Source organism: Vicia villosa, linkage group LG2, assembly GCF_029867415.1.
Source record: "Vicia villosa cultivar HV-30 ecotype Madison, WI linkage group LG2, Vvil1.0, whole genome shotgun sequence".
Classification (NCBI taxonomy): domain Eukaryota; kingdom Viridiplantae; phylum Streptophyta; class Magnoliopsida; order Fabales; family Fabaceae; genus Vicia; species Vicia villosa.
In genome coordinates, this window is record NC_081181.1 from 172,996,337 (window position 1) to 173,006,885 (window position 10,549).

Consider the following 10,549-nt stretch of genomic DNA (forward strand, 5'->3'; position numbering starts at 1 on the left):
AGGCTAGTTGTGCTTATTCTAATACCAATCAACACCTAATCATGTGCCATAATTTATATCTGCATCAAAATCATGTTATCTAAGCAATATCACATAGAACACTGAAATACATTTCCAACGCTTCTGACGGCGCTCCGTTTTGAGTTGTAGAACTCAAGTTATGGCTATTTTAGTGAAAACACAATTATGCAATCTGCAGGCATTCGCTGCAGCGAATACAGAGTTCGATGTAGCGAACCTGACAGTGCAGAACACTGAATTTAGGTTCTAACAGCCATTGTTTGCATCCTAATCCATCCCAAATCATACTCTAACATGTATCAATATACCAGGACATGCAAGGACATCTAAAGAACACATTTTATGAAGGAGTGAAAAACACTTAGAAAAGGGGGGATTGAATAAGGGTTTGATAAAAAAATGTTAGATAAAAAAACCACACAGTTATTTTTATCCTGGTTCGTTGTTAACTAAACTACTTCAGTCCACCTCTTACAAGGTGATTTACCTCAACTGAGGATTTAATCCACTAATCAAACTGATTACAATGGTTCTCCACTTAGATAACCTCTAAGTCTTCTAGAGTCTACAGATCACAACTTGATCACTCTAGAAACTTCCTTTTACAATTAATATAAAATAAATATTACAATAGTTTAATTTGCTTCTTGAAAAGCTGTAATCACCAAGTGGCATTTCTCTTAAGTTATAGTTCTTAACACTCACTAAGATATTACAAAGTTGTGAGGCTGAAGATGAAGTTCTTCTTTGCTTTAGTGTGATTTCAGTTTGACAGTGTTTTAGTGTATTTGCGCATGAGCTGGTTCCTGCTTATGAATCAGAACTTCTATATATAGGCGCTGAGGAAAAGTGACCGTTGGGAGCATTTAATTCTATGCGTGAATAGTACAATGTTGCATTTAATGTTTCACTCTTTTGTCAACTACCTCAAGCCATGCTTCAGTTGCTTTTACTGACTTTGCCTTTTATAGCCTTTTCATATTGTACTTTCTTCTGGACTCAGATTATGTAGATTAACGTTTGAATATCAGAGTCTTTAGCTTTGATGCAGATGCAACTTCTGTCTTCAGACTTTGAAGTGCTTTGAGCGTGATACCATCAGAGTTTCAGAGCTTTGCTTCTGACTGCCATCTTCTGATGCTTTCTAGATCATGTTCTGATTTCTTCAAGACCATCTTCTGATATCTAAAAGAGAATGTTCTAATGAAGCCATCAAGAAATTCTTGGTCAGTGCTTCTGAACGCTTATTTAGTGCATACTCTTTTATACTTTTCCTGAAATGGAAAACGTGAATAATTAGAGTACCACATTGTCTTATGCAAAATTCATACATAATGTTATCATCAAAACTAAGAATATTGATCAGAACATTTCTTGTTCTAACATTTTGTACTAATTGATCAAGCATTCAACGATAAGCATTCAAACACTGACACATTCAGTCATAGTCTCACTAACCCATTCAATATATAATTAATCCCCATTCCTACCCAATTTATATCTAATGGAACTCACCTGACTTAAATGGAGATTAGAAGGCAAGCTTGCTGCATTAGAACTCCCATCATGGCCATAGCTCCTCTTCCATCATCACCAAATCCGTAGCACACCCTTATCCACTTCCAACAATAATGCTCCATGTTAAAACATGTTTTTCTCCATGATAAAGAACATGCAAGAGGCGATCCATATATGCAATTTGTAGAGAAATTCATAAGCTTTCCAACAAGATCAGAATCAGCTCAATCGAAGTTACGAGTGAAGAGTTATTACCTTATTAGTGAGGGCTGTACCATAGTTGCAAAAATGGAGGATGAAGATGATGAACACGAGTCTTCCTCTTCTCTCCCATGCTTCTAAGCTCTCTCCTCTTCTTTCCAGTTCTTATCCTTTAAGCCAAACAAACCCTTTTAATGATATACTTTTTCTTTGGACCAATTTGCCCTCCAACAAAATGGTATTTACCAAGATGCCATTTGGTTCAATTCCAACCAAATCCTTAATATCACTACTAATCCTTTCTTTAATCCTTCTTAGTATATAAATATACATGCTTAGACAATATGGGACATTACACAAGTGCCGCTATGTTTTATGTGCCGATTGAGATGAACATTGTAACAATGGAGATTGTAACACCCCATAAAATTCTTTATTTAATTTAATTAATTTTTTATTAAATATTAGAATTAAATGGAATTATTTGAGAAATATGGATGAAATAAGGCTAATGGGCCAGTGTTGCTAGTAGCAGTTGGGGGGTGTATCAGTTGTAAAGCCCTTTTCTAAAATAAAGTTATATTTTCATAAAATAGAAAAGAGGAGTATTTTGTGAAAAGAGAACCAAAAGGGAGAAGAAAGAGTTGAACGTGAAATTGGGAGGAGAGCAAGTGCGAAGAGAAAGAGCATCCACGAATTCGACATCGAGGTAAGGGGGGATTCTTCTCATTAACCTCTATTATGGGTATTATGAATGATTCGATCGATTTCGTATGTTAGGATTCCGAATTGGATTATATGTCGGTGTTTGGGATTTTGGGGTTTGTAGAACTTTAGGTCCAAATTATGATGTATGATGCAATTGAGTTGTTGTGAATGATGTTTGATGTTGATTACTGATGTTAATACCTGTTAGAAGCATGTATAAATGTGTATTTTTGTGTTGTGATGAGATTTTGGACGTGTTGAGATGATTGGGATCGCACTTGGAATGAAAACAGTGCTGCAGAGAAGTGATTTTTCTGCTATATCAGTAATGTAACCGGTTACATGAGGGAAGTAACCGATTACATGGTCTCAAACAGGCGAAGAACTGCATTTCGCGATGATGTAACCGGTTACATCATTTAGGTAACCGGTTACCACTGGGCGAAATTGAAAAATAAAAGTTACTGTCAGTGATGTAACCAGTTACATCATTTAGGTAACCGGTTACCACTGAAGCTTTTTGGAAAAATACTTATTTTAAATATCCGTAACTTTTAAACCGTTAATCCTTTTTGTACGCCGTTTCGAGTACCTGGTAGATGAATTAATGCCCTATTTTATGATGTATATTAGGGGATTATAATTTAAAAATCACTTTGTTGGTTTTGTGGATTGTGTTTGGTGATAGTTGAATAATGGTATGAACATGCTATGCGGTGTTTCTAGCTATTATGATTGATGAAATGATGATATATTTGTGGTGCTAAATGTATTATGCTGTGGTGAATATCAAATGGTTGTGATATTATTATACTTGTATGTTGTGACATAAATGATTATGAATTGTCGGTGGATGTTAATGATGAGCATGTCGTGGTTGATGCATGCATTTCATAATCATGTTGTGGGCTGTATCCTTTATGGTGGTGGGACAGCGGTAGCTAGTTCCCATTGTGTGGAATTAGTGAGAGAAGTAGCCGAATCTTTATGGTGGTGGATCGGTGAGATGGGTTATCCCATGATTGGTACCACATGCATTTAGTTGCATTGCATTAGGTTGTTGTGCATAATTGTAACATGAATGGAAGTTGTCCAATGTTGCAATTTGTGTGTATTTTGGTATGAATGATTGTATTTGATAAATGTTGCTCTGCTATATGAATATAATTGATTGGGTGAATAATGTATGGATGAAGTTGTATTGTTTATATTCCTATAACATTTGTTAATGCGAATGAAACTCACCCTTACTGTTGTTATTTTTCAGATTGAGGAGTAGCTTGTATACTTGGTGAGGATTAGCTCGTCAAGTAGTTCGTTAGAGTCAGTTGGGTCTGTGTCATGCTCTGGTCGTGTAACACCGGGAACGTTATTTTAGAGTTGGTTGATGAACTTCTGTTTTGTTTATGGTTTATGGTTGAATTATGAGTCTATGACTCCGGTTGTTTGATTATTCAGTTGTTAAGAATATTCCGCTGTGTTAACATGCTACCTGAATAATTTTGGTTTATCGTTCCTTATATGGCATGACATGAATGTTTATTTATTTTATTGGAGTTGTAATGCCCTTTCTCATGTTTTACTCTGATTTTTGAAAAGTTTTCCGCGGGGTTTAAAAGGGTGTTACAATAGTGGTATCAGAGCATAGTCGGTCGTTTGAGTCAGAGTCTTAGAGTCGGTTAATCCTTCGTATACGACTAGTGTAAGGTTGACACTGTCGATACTTCTTGTTCTAATGAATATTGTTTGATATTTAGCAGAACAATGGCCGGAAGAGGAGGAAGAAACGACGACGCAATCGCTGAGGCTCTGGGCATGATTGCTGGTGTGTTGGGAGGGAATGCCAATGGAGTTGGTATTGGTGCTGACAGGCAGCTGAACAGTTTTCAGAGGAACAATCCTCCTTTATTCAAAGGCACGCACGATCCCGAAGGCGCTCAGAGGTGGCTGAAGGAAATTGAAAGGATCTTCCGAGTGATCGATTGTGCTGAAAATCTGAAGGTGAGGTATGGGACTCACATGCTGTCTGAAGAAGCTGATGATTGGTGGATGGCTAGTAGATATGAACTCGAATCTGCAGGTGTAGCGATTACTTGGGCTGTATTCAGGCAAGAATTCCTGAGGAGGTACTTTCCTGAGGATATTCGGGGCAAGAAAGAAGTTGAGTTTTTGGAGCTGACACAAGGTAACATGACGGTACCGGAATATGCTTCAAAGTTTGTTGAGCTGGCCAAATACTATGTTCACTATAACAATGATGAAGCGAGCGAATTTTCGAAGTGTGTTAAGTTCGAGAATGGTCTCCGTGATGAAATTAAGCAGGGAATCAGGTACCAAAGGATTCGTCGGTTTGCTGATTTGGTAGATTGTAGTAAAATCTATGAAGAGGATAACCTGAAGCTGAAGTCATCTCACTCCCGTGAGTTAGTTGACAAGAAAGGGAAGAAGCCTATGGACCGTGGTAAACCATATGGTATAGGTAATTATAAAGCTGGAAGTTGGAAGAAGCCTAGTGGGGGAGACTCTAGTGCTCCTGTTAAGTGCTTTAAGTGTGGAGAACCGGGACATCGCGTTCATGAGTGCAAAAGCGAAGAGAAGAAGTGCTACCGGTGTGGTAAAGCAGGCCACATTGCTGTTGACTGCAAAGGAAGGACTGTGACTTGTTATAACTGTGGTGAAGAGGGCCATATCAGTCCACAGTGTCCTAAGCCAAAGAAGAATCAAGCTGGGGGTAAAGTTTTCGCTTTATCAAGTTCAGAGACTACTCCAGATGATCGATTGATTAAAGGTACGTGTTTTATCCATGGCACTCCTTTAATTGCAATAATAGATACTGGAGCAACTCACTCGTTTATTTCATTGGATTGTGCTAAACGTCTGAACTTGGAAATATCTGATATTCATGGAAGTATGATCATTGACACTCCTGCGTCGGGTTCAGTGACTACTTCGTTTGCCTGTTTGAACTGTCCAATTGATATTTTTGGTAGAGAGTTCGGAATGGACTTAGTATGCCTTCCGTTGGAACAACTTGATGTCATCCTGGGTATGAATTGGTTGCAATTTAATCGGGTTCATATCAACTGTTTCACGAAGACAGTTATTTTTCCTGAAGATGTCAGTGTCGAGGATTTAGCAATGACTGCTAGACAAGTGGATGAAGCCATGAAGGACGGGGCTGCCGTGTTTATGTTGATTGCATCCATGGAAGTGAAGAAGAAAGCGGTGAGTAGTGATTTACCAGTAGTATGTAAATTTCCAGAAGTTTTTCCAGAAGATGTAAGAGAGTTACCGCCAGAGAGGGAGGTAGAATTTGCTATTGAGTTAGTTCCTGGAACTAGTCTTGTGTCAATGGCGCCGTATCGTATGTCAGCATCTGAATTAGCGGAATTGAAGAGTCAACTGGAAGAGTTACTGGAAAAAGAATTCATTCGTCCTAGTGTGTCGCCGTGGGGTGCGCCGGTGTTGTTGGTAAAGAAGAAAGAAGGCTCTATGAGACTGTGTGTGGATTATAGACAGCTGAATAAAGTTACTATCAAGAATCGGTATCCATTACCGAGGATTGATGATTTAATGGATCAACTGGTTGGTGCGAGTGTGTTTAGCAAAATTGACTTGAGGTCGGGATATCATCAGATTCGGGTGAAGACGGACGATATTCAGAAAACGGCATTTAGAACAAGGTATGGTCATTACGAGTATACAGTGATGCCATTTGGAGTAACTAATGTGCCGGGGGTTTTCATGGAGTATATGAATAGGATCTTCCATCCTTACCTGGATCAGTTTGTGGTGGTATTTATCGATGATATTCTAATATATTCTAAGAGTGGAGAAGAACATGCAGAGCATCTGAGAGTGGTATTAGAACTACTGAAGGAAAAGAAACTTTATGCGAAACTGTCAAAGTGTGAGTTCTGGCTAAGTGAAGTAAGCTTTCTTGGGCATGTAATTTCTAAAGATGGTATTGCCGTTGACCCAGCGAAAGTAGAAGCAGTGTCTCAATGGGAAGCTCCGAAGTCAGTTTCCGAAATCCGTAGTTTCCTTGGTCTTGCGGGTTACTATAGAAAGTTCATTGAAGGTTTCTCGAAGTTAGCGTTACCGTTAACTAAGTTGACTAGGAAGGGTCAAGCATTCATCTGGGATTCGAAATGTGAAGAAGGATTCCAAGAATTGAAAAGGAGATTGACTAGTGCGCCGATCTTGATTTTGCCGAATCCGGCGGAATCTTTTGTTGTATATTGTGATGCTTCATTGTTGGGATTAGGAGGTGTACTAATGCAGAATCGACAGGTAGTCTCTTATGCGTCGAGGCAACTCAAGGTACATGAGAGAAATTATCCGACTCATGACTTAGAGTTGGCAGCAGTGGTATTTGTGTTGAAATTGTGGAGACACTATCTGTATGGTTCGAGGTTTGAAGTGTTTAGTGACCACAAGAGCCTGAAGTATCTCTTTGATCAAAAAGAGCTGAATATGAGGCAAAGGAGATGGTTAGAGTTCCTCAAGGATTATGATTTTGGGCTGAATTACCATCCGGGTAAAGCAAACGTGGTTGCCGATGCTTTGAGTAGGAAGTCCTTGCATATGTCTATGCTTATGGCGAGAGAATTGGATTTAATTGAGCAATTTAGAGATTTGAGTTTAGTATGCGAAGACACTCCTGTCAGTGTTAAGTTGGGCATGCTGAAGTTGACTAGTGGCATTCTGGAAGAGATTCGAGAGGGTCAAAAAGTTGATGTAGAGTTAGTGGATAAATTGACTCTAATTAACCAAGGCAAGGGAGGTGAATTCAGAATCGACGAGAATGGTATTATAAGGTTTGGTAATCGTGTTTGTGTTCCTAACGTTTCTGAATTGAGGAAGAGTATTCTCGAAGAAGGACATCGCAGTGGATTGAGCATACATCCTGGTGCAACCAAGATGTATCATGATTTGAAGAAGCTGTTTTGGTGGCCTGGAATGAAGAAAGAAATAGCTGAATTTGTCTATGCTTGTTTAACTTGTCAGAAGTCGAAGATTGAGCATCAGAAACCATATGGAGCTATGCAACCGTTATTTATTCCGGAATGGAAGTGGGATAGTATATCTATGGATTTTGTTTCTAGATTGCCGAGAACGGTGAAGAACTATGAAGCCATTTGGGTCATAGTGGATAGGTTGACTAAGTCTGCTCACTTTATACCAATGAGAATGGATTACCCAATGGAGAAGCTGGCTCAATTGTACATTGAGAAGATAGTGAGTTTACATGGTATTCCTTCGAGTATCGTGTCAGATAGAGATCCAAGGTTTACATCCAAATTTTGGGAAGGGTTGCAGAAGGCTTTGGGTACTAAGCTGAGATTGAGTTCTGCTTATCATCCGCAGACGGATGGACAGACGGAAAGAACTATTCAATCGCTAGAAGATTTATTGCGTGCTTGTGTGTTGGAAAGAGGTGGTACTTGGGATAGTTATCTACCCTTGATCGAATTTACCTACAATAATAGTTTTCACTCGAGCATTGGTATGGCTCCGTTTGAAGCTTTGTATGGTCGGAGATGTAGGACGCCTTTATGTTGGTATGAATCTGGAGAAAGTGCGGTGATTGGACCAGAGATTGTTCAAGAAACGACAGAAAAGATTAAGATGATTCAGGAGAAGATGAAGGCTTCTCAGAGTCGTCAGAAGAGTTATCATGACAAGAGACGGAGAACACTTGAGTTTCAAGAAGGAGATCACGTGTTTATGAGAGTTACACCTATGACTGGTATCGGACGAGCTCTAAAGTCAAGGAAGCTGACTCCGCGTTTTATTGGTCCGTTTCAGATTTCAGAAAGAGTAGGAGAGGTGGCGTATCGCATTGCATTACCACCGACACTTGCGAATCTGCATGATGTATTCCATGTGTCGCAGTTGAGGAAATACATTGCTGATCCGTCACATGTTATCCAAGTGGATGATGTACAGGTAAAGGATAATCTGACAGTTGAAGCTTTGCCTATGAGGATTGAGGATCGGAAGGTGAAACAATTGCGTGGCAAGGAGATAGCGTTGGTCAGAGTAGCTTGGGGAGGACCAGCCGGTGGAAATGTTACATGGGAATTGGAGAGCCAGATGAAGGACTCCTACCCGGAACTCTTTGCCTAAGGTATGTTTTCGAGGACGAAAACTTTTCTAGTAGGGGAGGGTTGTAACACCCCATAAAATTCTTTATTTAATTTAATTAATTTTTTATTAAATATTAGAATTAAATGGAATTATTTGAGAAATATGGATGAAATAAGGCTAATGGGCCAGTGTTGCTAGTAGCAGTTGGGGGGTGTATCAGTTGTAAAGCCCTTTTCTAAAATAAAGTTATATTTTCATAAAATAGAAAAGAGGAGTATTTTGTGAAAAGAGAACCAAAAGGGAGAAGAAAGAGTTGAACGTGAAATTGGGAGGAGAGCAAGTGCGAAGAGAAAGAGCATCCACGAATTCGACATCGAGGTAAGGGGGGATTCTTCTCATTAACCTCTATTATGGGTATTATGAATGATTCGGTCGATTTCGTATGTTAGGATTCTGAATTGGATTATATGTCGGTGTTTGGGATTTTGGGGTTTGTAGAACTTTAGGTCCAAATTATGATGTATGATGCAATTGAGTTGTTGTGAATGATGTTTGATGTTGATTACTGATGTTAATACCTGTTAGAAGCATGTATAAATGTGTATTTTTGTGCTGTGATGAGATTTTGGATGTGTTGAGATGATTGGGTTCGCACTTGGAATGAAAACAGTGCTGCAGAGAAGTGATTTTTCTGCTATATCAGTAATGTAACCGGTTACATGAGGGAAGTAACCGATTACATGGTCTCAAACAGGCGAAGAACTGCATTTCGCGATGATGTAACCGGTTACATCATTTAGGTAACCGGTTACCACTGGGCGAAATTGAAAAATAAAAGTTACTGTCAGTGATGTAACCGGTTACATCATTTAGGTAACCGGTTACCACTGAAGCTTTTTGGAAAAATACTTATTTTAAATATCCGTAACTTTTAAACCGTTAATCCTTTTTGTACGCCGTTTCGAGTACCTGGTAGATGAATTAATGTCCTATTTTATGATGTATATTAGGGGATTATAATTTAAAAATCACTTTGTTGGTTTTTTGGATTGTGTTTGGTGATAGTTGAATAATGGTATGAACATGCTATGCGGTGTTTCTAGCTATTATGATTGATGAAATGATGATATATTTGTGGTGCTAAATGTATTATGCTGTGGTGAATATCAAATGGTTGTGATATTATTATACTTGTATGTTGTGACATAAATGATTATGAATTGTCGGTGGATGTTAATGATGAGCATGTCGTGGTTGATGCATGCATTTCATAATCATGTTGTGGGCTGTATCCTTTATGGTGGTGGGACAGCGGTAGCTAGTTCCCATTGTGTGGAATTAGTGAGAGAAGTAGCCGAATCTTTATGGTGGTGGATCGGTGAGATGGGTTATCCCATGATTGGTACCACATGCATTTAGTTGCATTGCATTAGGTTGTTGTGCATAATTGTAACATGAATGGAAGTTGTCCAATGTTGCAATTTGTGTGTATTTTGGTATGAATGATTGTATTTGATAAATGTTGCTCTGCTATATGAATATAATTGATTGGGTGAATAATGTATGGATGAAGTTGTATTGTTTATATTCCTATAACATTTGTTAATGCGAATGAAACTCACCCTTACTGTTGTTATTTTTCAGATTGAGGAGTAGCTTGTATACTTGGTGAGGATTAGCTCGTCAAGTAGTTCGTTAGAGTCAGTTGGGTCTGTGTCATGCTCTGGTCGTGTAACACCGGGAACGTTATTTTAGAGTTGGTTGATGAACTTCTGTTTTGTTTATGGTTTATGGTTGAATTATGAGTCTATGACTCCGGTTGTTTGATTATTCAGTTGTTAAGAATATTCCGCGGTGTTAACATGCTACCTGAATAATTTTGGTTTATCGTTCCTTATATGGCATGACATGAATGTTTATTTATTTTATTGGAGTTGTAATGCTCTTTCTCATGTTTTACTCTGATTTTTGAAAAGTTTTCCGCGGGGTTTAGAAGGGTGTTATAGAG